This window comes from Cryptomeria japonica, chromosome 7, assembly GCF_030272615.1.
Source record: "Cryptomeria japonica chromosome 7, Sugi_1.0, whole genome shotgun sequence".
Lineage (NCBI taxonomy): Eukaryota > Viridiplantae > Streptophyta > Pinopsida > Cupressales > Cupressaceae > Cryptomeria > Cryptomeria japonica.
In genome coordinates this window covers 797,871,063-797,881,671 of record NC_081411.1, presented here as the reverse complement: position 1 = coordinate 797,881,671, position 10,609 = coordinate 797,871,063, and the positions used below count along the sequence as shown (strand labels likewise).

At 38.5% G+C, this 10,609-nt stretch overlaps 1 pseudogene; it reads left to right on the top strand.

Annotated features, from left to right (window-relative positions):
- The first annotated feature begins 311 nt into the window (after positions 1-311).
- On the top strand, positions 312-1,045 carry LOC131057383 (expansin-A2-like; annotated as a pseudogene).
- Positions 1,046-10,609: the final 9,564 nt, after the last annotated feature.

Here is a 10,609-nt window from a genome sequence, read left to right as displayed (position 1 = left end):
CGTTGGATCATCGAGAATTGCCTAGCTCAATGTGATACACTATATATGAACCTTTCCTCCATTGCATGGACAAACAACTACTTTTGAGAGACCGATTATCCAGATAATTTTAGGACGGACTTCATACTAGATGAGAAAAAAGAATGGCATCTGTATTGGCACGTTCGGTCGCTTTGGCAATACTGGCATTAACATTTTGGTGTATACTTTTCCTAGTTTGCGCACGCGATGGCCACGGTCATTTCCACGTGAAGTAGCAGTGGCAAGATGACCACACCAATTTCTATGGAGGCTACGATGAGTCTAGAACTATGGGTATATTTACATTATATGCATGTGCAATCTCATTGCAATTCAATGCATTTCGTTATAAAAAATTTTAAATCCAGTTCGTATTGAATGCACAGGAGGTGCGTGTGGGTACGACAACATGCCCGCGCAAGGGTATGACATATACACGGCTTCTCTGAGCACCACACTGTTCAATGATGGGCTGAGCTGCGGAGGATGTTACGAATTGCAATGCAAGGAGGAGGAGGATCCGCAGTGGTGTCTGCCAGGGAAGACAGTCACCGTCACCGCCACCAACTTCTGCACGCCCAACTTTGCCCAGGCCAACGATGCGGGCGGGTTATGCAATCCTCCTCTCTCACACTTTGATTTGGCGGTGCCTGCGTTCGAGCAGATTGCGTTATACAAGGGCGGTGTTGTACCCGTGCGGTACAGGCGGGTGGAATGCGTGAATAAGGGAGGAATGAGGTGTACCATATTGAGGTCGCAGTATTACCAAATGGTGCTGGTCACCAATGTTGGAGGATCCGGAGATGTGGTGGCTGTTTCCGTGAAGGCCAAGGACCCGCCAATCCCTGGTATTTCCGGCTGGCAAAGTCTGAAGCAGAATTAGGGCCAAAATTGGCAGAGCCATTTGAACATGATGAGACAGACGTTGTCTTTCAGAGTGACCACCAGCGATGGGAGGAGCATCATTTCCCGCAAGGTGGTTCCCAACTCGTGGCAGTTCGGCAAGACTTTCGAGGGACGATAATTCTAACCGCAACTCCAACGGAGTTCTCCAGATTTTAGTACCGTAAAATGTAGTGCTTCACTGTTCAGCTGTGCATACTACAAGGAGGAGATGATGCTGCGGAGGAGCTTCATGAGTGGCGCCCGCTCGTCTTTGCTATTTTCTTTTCTTTTCCCTGTTTCAGAGTTGTTTGCCTTCTTAGACTACGTGATATATTCCATTTCCTTTGAGAAATGGGTGGTTATTATTTTTTTGAGTCAGGTTATCACTGGTTATATGTATATATGTATAGGGTGGATGCAGGTGTGGATTTTTTCATCACATGTATTATTTTGGCTTAATAATTTTTAGGTAAAGCTCTATTCAAATTAGCTTCAAAGTTTTAAGAAAATAATCAAACACGGTATCAAAAAACCGTACAATTTTCGTATATGATTATGATGTAATAGGCTCATTAAACTGCAAATTTAAATATTCTTGTGTTTCAGCTTTTTTATATTTCATTTATTAATTGATAGTATAGATAAATATCTTTAATTAAGAAAATACAACGTTTAGTTGTGCAAACATGTACCAAGTGAGCTCATGATAGTTTTCACATAAGGATATGAATTTACAACTTTAAAATTAAAAAAATAGGGTCAATTTGGCGGCACTCAATATTAACCAAGGATAAAAAGTGCTATTTCAAGGCGCAAAATGAATGTTTGGATATGGGTGCAATATACGCTAATAAATGATGTGTAAATGATAAATATATGAAAAGGTGTTTCAGAATAAGGTGAAATGCATGGATGTAAGAGTATATAAAAGTGACATGAATTGGGATTAACAATAGGCCATGAGCCAAACCTAGAACAATAGTCTAACATTTGCTAATATGTAATAATACATTAAGTCATTTTATCAAAATTTGTCCAAAACTGAATGAGAATTGACATTAGTATGCAATTTAAAAAAAAAAATAGCACTCTCTTTGAGATGGATGTGAATCTAAATCAAGCATGCATTTATGGTAATTCTCAACCAACATGGAAAGTAAATAGTTAGACATTTCAAAAGGATATTTGGCCTATGTAAATTGATGAACTAATTGGATGTACAATTATTACAATTTGAACAACACACTTTAATATTAGTTAAGCAATATGTAATGTGGTGGACACTTGAAAATCTTTAGGGTTGTTAGAATTTATAGAGCTCATGATTTATTATATTGGTGGGTCCAACATAATAAAGTAGAAAGCATGAGGAATGAAATATCCCATTTTCAACCCTAGCAATTGAATAATAGACTATAGTTTTTACCTCCAAGAGTGTCTGTTATGCAAGTTCTTAAAACCCTAGATTCAACACAGGTAGGTGAGAAGATCCAGTGGAAAGGGGTTGATAAGGAAGTAAAAAAAATTCTTTAACTCTTATAGACTAGTATATTTCTTCACACAACATCATGTACATGAGATAATTATTTAAAACCTAGAGATCTTAATGGTTTATTCCAATTGGGGTTTCATGAAAATAATCAAGCTATTGAAAACACAACAAAGTATAGTTCAAAGTTTAAGGTTTGTATAACTACAAAAAAGGAATATAAAATATTACTAAGTCATAAATGGTAGGATGATAAATCTTGGGAATTCAAATCAATGTTGAAGATGAGTTCCCCAAGCCAAAGGCTTATTAGACCAATTATATTTTGTAGAAGCGGAAGTCATTACCTAGTGAAAAATGACTATGACTACCTCATACATAGCACTTGATATTATATAGAATTACCTTACTATTTTACATTCATGGACTCCTAAATGCCCTTATAAATGAATAGGCTTGAAGTTGTAAGATATGAAGGAGAGCATAGGAAAGAGGTCTATTCTAACAAGAAAAATAGTTTAAAGCTATTTATAAGCATAGGAAAGACGTATGTAGAGCTTTTGAATAGTAACATTGCAATATTAACCATCAAAGATTGTCTAACTTCACAAAAGTGATGTGATTTCTAGTTGTAACAAGTAAAAGATGAATATGAGCTTTCAAAAGTGTAGGGGATAATCATGTTAAAACCTAGTAGTTAATATATCTATACTATTTATATTTATAAAATAAGAAAGGTATTTATTACATACAATCACATCTCTTTTATTTATTTTGGTTAGATAAAAGATAAGATAGGTTCATTGGCGATACAAAACTTCCTTAAGATCACCAGCAGTAAGATCACCAAAAATACAAAAACCCAAAAAGGCGGACCATTTTTGAAAAGGATACTTTTTATTGGAGCATCAACTAGCAAGAAAGAGTTCCCTAGTAATAAAAATCACCTAATAACAATAGAGGGGTTTAGGATAACCTTGAACCATCTACCAAAAAAAATTCCTTGCATTGGAACAATGTAATCAAGGGCGAGAAGAACAAACATCATGATTTGAAAGACATCCCAAAGCCTTTTACCAGAAGAACCATTAGAAATAACACTGTTCATAGAAAGGGAGAAAGGCAGCAAGCCCAATCCCATCCAAAAGAAAACCATTGTAGACACCATAACATGGACCACCATAGAAGATCCACACCAGATCACCTCTATAGATCTAGCGAGTTTTGAAAGGATTCTTCCAATTGTTTTCCTAAAGGACCTCCCAAGACAGAGGTGATTTTCTCAAAATGGAAGGGACTACCAAGGTCACCAAAAATTATTGGTTTGGCAAGACTCCCAAAAACCATAGCCTTGTGAACACAAAATCACTAGACCCCCTCAATAGGTCCATTGTGAGTAGTTTTGAAAACCATAGTATCCTATGCAACAACAACAATCAAGACCACCTTGATAGGCCCGATAATAGTGGAGTGGTTGGCATAGTACCCACCCATGGGAGAACACAAAATAGACAAGAGGAAGCAATTGTCAAATCCCACCACATCAATAGGAAAAGCTATAACTAAGAGCAAACCAAGCTCACATAGGTAAGCCAAAAAGACACCATAGAGATAGCCCTCAAAATAACCCCCTGCATATGACCACCAAAATCCCCAATGATATCTCGAAAGAGTAAAACTCTAATACCCTTAGAAAAAATAGAGTACTCACAAACAACTAACAGAATAGATAAGCTCATAACTAATTAACTAGGCCCAAATGGAAGAGACCCCAAGTGCCAAGACACCTAGAACATAGGTCTCCACCACACAAGGTGGTGCAGGAGCACTTCTTCAAGATGATAAGTTAGACTCAGAGGAGGAAGGATAAGGCATCAAACATGTCTTTAGGATATTTTATATGTGTTGCAATCATGCATTGTGTGTTTGTAATAAAGAACCCCATCTTGTGAGCCAAACGACTATTTTGGCATTACAATAAGCTAATTAGGACTTTTAACAATAGGGTATCAAATGTGTGTAGGACATAGTTATCATAGTGGTTTTAGTTCTTCTAGGACATTTTAGGAGGGTTTGGACTTGACCCAAGGTATTAGGAGGTGAAAGATGACACTTTGACAACTTTTGCAAAAGTTGTCAAAAGTTGTCATGAGCAACTTTTATGCACTTTTTTGCATTTTTGTTTGTTTGAACTCCTCTAAACATCTCTAACCTCTTTTTTTTGGTTGAGATAATTTTTGGAGTGGTTTATACACCTTGTGGATCCAATTCCCAAGGGGAGACTATACCCAGGAAAGTTTTGATGACAACAAACTAATCAAATTCTGATTTTTTCCTACAATTCTAGAGTTTTGGTATGGAATACGGTACTGTACAGATTCAGATAAATCTTCAATGATGTGAATTAGTTGGAGAGGGGAGTTACCTTTGTTTTGGCTTTGGTTTGAAGTTCTATTTGTGTGTTTTTCTCCTAATATTCAAATTTTGTTGTAGGTGCCCGAAAAACCAGGGTTTATGTTAGGTTTTTACTCCTCCATGGCTATAACTTGCAATTTATCAATCTGAGACCCATGGGACTTGGTGAAATGAAATCATGGTCAGTTTATTATAGGATTCCAAAAGTGTTTTTTAAGAGGAGCAAGGAAGAGGTGTGTTTGAACCGACCCTAGGTAGACATCTCTATGTGGCTACCTTGACCTTGAACAACAAAGTTACCCTTGTATGCAAATGGCGATGATTCCAGATGTGTAACCCTAGAATATATTATAGTTTATGGGTCCCCACATGCTCACGGGGTTGTGATTGTATGGTTTACTCATCTTGATATAGGTACCTCACAAATGGAGGCCTAATTAACCCCTTAGGATAGTCAACATCCTACCAGTTCAGACCTTTGTTTGTCAAACCCTGACCCTTCCTTTGGGGGAATTGTGTAACTTCCAAAAGGGTACTTGAGTCCATAATTTTTTTCTAGGGTGTTTGGGAAAGTTTGAACTTAACATCTCTTTACCTGCTAGAAAGGGCTACAAGCAAATAGGCCTAATTGTGAAGGTTCTATGGGGAATAGGGTTGAATCTGCAAAACTAGTGTTGGGTCTGGTCCAGGTAAGTCATGTTTAACCTAAACCAAGTGTGCTAATTGTTTGTAATCCTTGGAGGTCTCAAAGTACATATGTTGGAGCCATTTACCCAAAACTAAGTAGGTACGAGTCTTGAAGATGGTGAGATGATTGAACTAATGTCGTAGAGCCTTGCCTTGATAGGATCCTATTATTGTTTTGGGGGGTCAGTGTCATATATTTTGAATTGTTTGGCTGGTTACAAGGAGGGCTCTGCATCAAGTGGTATCAGAGCTACTAACGGTTTTGGTAAGGAGATAGAGAATTGCGAAATGGCAAAGGGACAATAAGAAGAACTCCGTAAAGGACCAATCAACAACATGGAATTGGCAAAGATTGTGAGAGAGCAGGCCACTACTTACAAGGCAATGCAGAGGGAGCTAGAGAGGTTGAGAGGCATAGTAGATGGGAAAGAAGATGGAGGCACTAGTAGTGGTGAAGAAGGGGATGAAGATGAGATCCCTATGCCAGAGGAAGAGGTGATTCCTCCTAACATAAGGCACTTCCTTAATGCCCTCAAATCAATGGAGAGGAGAACCATGGAGTAGAAGATAGATTTGCCAACTTTTAGTGGGAAGATGGAACTAGATGTTGTGGTAGATGGGATAGACTCCCTGTCTAGTTTCTTTGAATGTGAAGACATTCTAGGACATCAGAAGGTGAAGATTGCTAAGGCCAAGTTAAAGGGAGAAGCTCTAACTTGGTGGAACTTTGTCCAAGAGGAAAGAGAGAAGGACAACAAGCCCAAGGTTGTTTCTTGGAAAATGATGGTTGCCTTAATAAAAGAGGCCTATGTACCCAAAGACTATGAAATTCAACTCCATAAGAGGAGACAAAATCTCAAGTAGAAGGAGATGGATGTAAATTCGTACACTGAGGAGTTCCAAAGGCTATGTATGAAGTCAAAAACAAATGATGAAGAAAGTGAGAAAGTTTCCTGGTACCTGAATGGATTAAGGTACAACATTCAAGAAGAACTAAACCTTCTTAGCCCGGATACCACTGTAGATGCCATCAACTTGCCATCAAGGTGGAAGAGAATATCAAAAGGAGACAAGAGAAGAAAAATAAAGGAAGAGGAAGACAAGAGAGGGGTGGAAGAAATTTTTTGAGAGGTAAGGGAAATGGTTTTGGAAACCAAGGTAAAACCAGTCAAGAAGGCACTAAAGGAGAGAGTAGTTCCAATAACAATGGAGGATACAATCAGAGAGGTAACTTAATAGGAAGGAGACAACCATTTAGAGGGAGATCTCAAGGTAGAGATCCAATCAGATGTTATAGCTACAATCAAGAAGGACACATGGCCAATAGATGCCCTGATAAACCTACTAGTTCCATGGGAGAAAGGAGAAGTAACTTGGTTTTAGAGGCTAATTGCCAAAGTGTGGCATGTGAAAATACATACCAAAGTGTCAATACCCCTGATAGCTATAGCTACCCTGAAAGAGGTGAAGCTTTGATGATCAAAAGAGTAGTAACTACCATGAAGATGACTGATAAAGAATGCCCACAAAGGAAGTCTCTATTCAAGACCACTTGCAAAGAAGGTGAAAAAGTATGCAAGGTCCTAATAGATTTTGGTTCAACTGAAAAATTTGTCTCTAGAGATGGTGGAGAAACTAAAATTGAGGAAAGGTCTCATGGCTCACACAAGGACAATGAGCTGTTGTGGAAGAGCAAGCTTGGGTAGAATTATAGATTGGAACCTATAGAGATAGGTTGATGTTTGATATTACAAAGATGGATGGTTTCCATCTCCCATTTGGGAGACCATGGAAATTTAATTTGAAGGCACAACATGATGGTGCTAGGAGCACATATTTCATCACCAAAGATGGTAAGTTGATTGAGTTGTTACCTTTGATCAAGAGTGAGGAGGAGACCAAACAAAAGGAGGCCAAGGTGTTGGTGTTAGGAGGGAAGCAGTTCATGAAGAACATGGCAGATGAAGGCATGGTCTATTATGCCCTTGTCCCTAGTCCAACAACAACAAAGGTGGAGAGGTCTAAAGACAAGAACGAGGAAAGATTGAGGTTGATTGACCCTGTAGTGCAATAACTATTGAACAAATACAAGGGTATCATCTCTGATGGCATGCCAAGGTCAGTACCCTCCATGAGGGACATAAACCATTGTATAGAACTTATACCTAGATCCATCATGCCTAATAAAGTAGCATACAAGCTCACACTTGATCAGAATATTGAGATGGCAAGTAAGGTTGAAGAATTGTTGGAATCCGGATTGATTGGAAAAAGTTTGAGCCCATGTGCAGTCCCCATAGTCTTGGAACCCAAAAAGGAAGGCACTTGGAGGCTTTGCACCAACTCAAGAGCTATCAACAAGATTACTATTAGGTATAGGTTTCCAATGCCTAGGATTGAAGATTTATTAGATTGTTTGGGGGGTGCTAGATATTTTACAAAGGCTGACTTAAAAAGTGGCTATCATCAGATTAGGATTAGGTAAGGAGATGAGTGCAAGACTACATTTAAAATAAATGAGGGGTTGTATGATTGGAAGGTCACGCCCTTTGGCTTATCCAAGGCACCTAGTACATTTATGAGGTTAATGAATGAAGTCTTGAGGGATTTCATAGGGAAATTTGTTATAGTCTACCTAGATGACATTCTAGCTTTCAGTCAAAACCAAAGGAGAGCATCTAAAACATGTAGACCTGTCCCTAAGAAGATTGTATGAAGAACAATTAATGATCAACTTGGAAAAGTGTTTCTTTATGCAAGAAGATATCATTTACTTGGGATTTTTAATCTCATATGGTGAGTTGAAAATGGATCAAGAAAAGGTGAGTGCCATATTGTCTTGGCCTACACCTAGAACAATGAATGATGTTAGAAGTTTTCATGGCTTAGCTACCTTCTATAGGAAGTTTATAAGAGGCTTTAGCCATATTTGTTCTGCTATGCTTGATACCATAAAGGGAGGACAAAAGTGTAGATTCAGTTGGACAGAAGAGGTAGATAACTCCTTTGAAACAGTGAAGAGAAAAGTTGTAGACTAGTCGATCCTTGCCCTACCTTATTTCAACAAGATCTTCCAAGTGGAGTGTGATGCTACTCACATGGCTATTGAGGAAGTGCTCAGCCAAGAGGGAAGGCCTATTGCCTTCTTCAGTGAGAAGTTAAATGAGGCAAAGAGAAGATATTCATCCTATGACCTAGAGATGTATGCTCTAGTCCAATCCTTGAAAATGTGGAGACACTACTTGCTGCCAAAAGAGTTCATAGTCTTCACAAATAATCAGGCCCTTAGCTTTATAAATAGTCAAGAAAAGTTGAATCACATGCATATGAAGTGGGTAGAGACCCTACAAGCCTTCACTTTCATTCTTAAGCACAAGAAAGGGGTCAAGAAAAAGGTGGTAGATGCTTTGAGTAGAAGAGTTCTAACTTCAAATCAGATCTAGTTGGAGAGTGTTGGAATAGACTCTTTGAAAGCCATGTATGAGCATGATGAAGACTTTGGAGAGGCCTATAAGGTATGTGCTTCATTTGATTAATGGTTTCATGTTGAGTACTCTGAATTTTTGATTCAAAATGAATTGTTGTTTAAGGGTGCAAAACTATGCATACCCAAATTCTCTATGAGATTGAATATAATTAAGGAGAAACATTGTGGAGGAATGGTAGGCCACTTTTGTCTTGACAAGACACTAGATTTGGTGAAGAGGCACTACTTTTGGCCCAAACTATAGATAGATGTCAAGAGATTTGTGGAGACATGTGTGATCTTCCAAAAGGCAAAGGGAATGTCCACAAATGTAGTCCTATACCAGCCTTTACCCATCCATTTAAGACCATGAGAAAGCATAAGTATTGATTTTGTTTTAGGATTTCCTAGGAGAAGGAAAGGATATGATAGTTTTTTTGTAGTGGTGGATAGATTTAGTAAAATGGCACATTTTTTTCCATGCAAAACCACTTGTGATGCTTCTTATGTTGCAGACTTGTTCTTCAAGGAGATTGTCTAGATACATGGGTTGCTTTTGACTATAGTCTCTGATAGGGATGTGAAATTTATTGGTCACTTCTGGAGGACCCTTTGGAAGAAGCTTGGTACAAATTTATCCTTCTCCTCAGCCTACCATCCCCAAACGAATGGCCAAACTGAAGTTGTAAACAGGTCACTAGGAAATCTGCTAAGGTGTTTGACTAGATAGAATGGAGAAATATGGGATAGCATATTGTCTAAGGTAGAATTCCCCTATAATGATATAGTAAATAGGAGTACTGGTAAGTCACCCTTCCAAATTGCATATGGCATCCACGCAAGGGGTGTGATGAAGTTGAGAGAGCTACCTCAAGGAGAAGCCATTAGTGCAGATGGGGAAACCTTTTCTACTGCCATAAAGGAAATCCATGACCAAGTTAAAACTCATCTTCAATAATCTGCAAAAAGATATAAAGCTCATGCTGACAAAAAGAAGAGGGATGTTGAGTTTGATGTGGGAGACTTGGTGTGGATTCACTTGAAAAAGGAAAGACTTCCAAAGGGCAAATATACAAAGCTTATGCAAAGAAAGATTGGACCCTGCCAAATCTTGAAGAAATGTGGCCCAAATGCCTATGAACTCCAACTCCCACCCGATCTTGGTTTGTCACCTAGATCTTTAATGTATGTGACTTAACTCTTTATAAATGTAGTGTTGATGCAGGAGAAGATAAAATTCAGGTTATTGCAGCTGATGACATTCCCAAACATGAACCACCAAAGTTGCATAAGGTTCTAGAAACTAAGGTTGCAAAGTGAGAAAGGAACAAATTTTACATGGAGTATTTGGTGGCTTGGAAAGGACAAGCTGATTCTAAAGTAGTCTCGATGACAAAACAATAGATCAAAGACCATGGTGCAGACCTGTAGGCTCTCATCTAAAGTAGACTTGAGATTTCTTCTTCTGGGGAGTATGGTGCAGGAGAACCCCTTAAAGAGGATAAGTCAGACTCAGAGGAGGAAGTATAAGGAATCATACAAGTCTTTAGGATGTTTTGTATCTATTTCAATCATGCATTGTGTGTTTTTAATAAAGAACCCCATCTTGTGAGCCAAACTCCTATTTTGGCATTTCAATAAGCTAA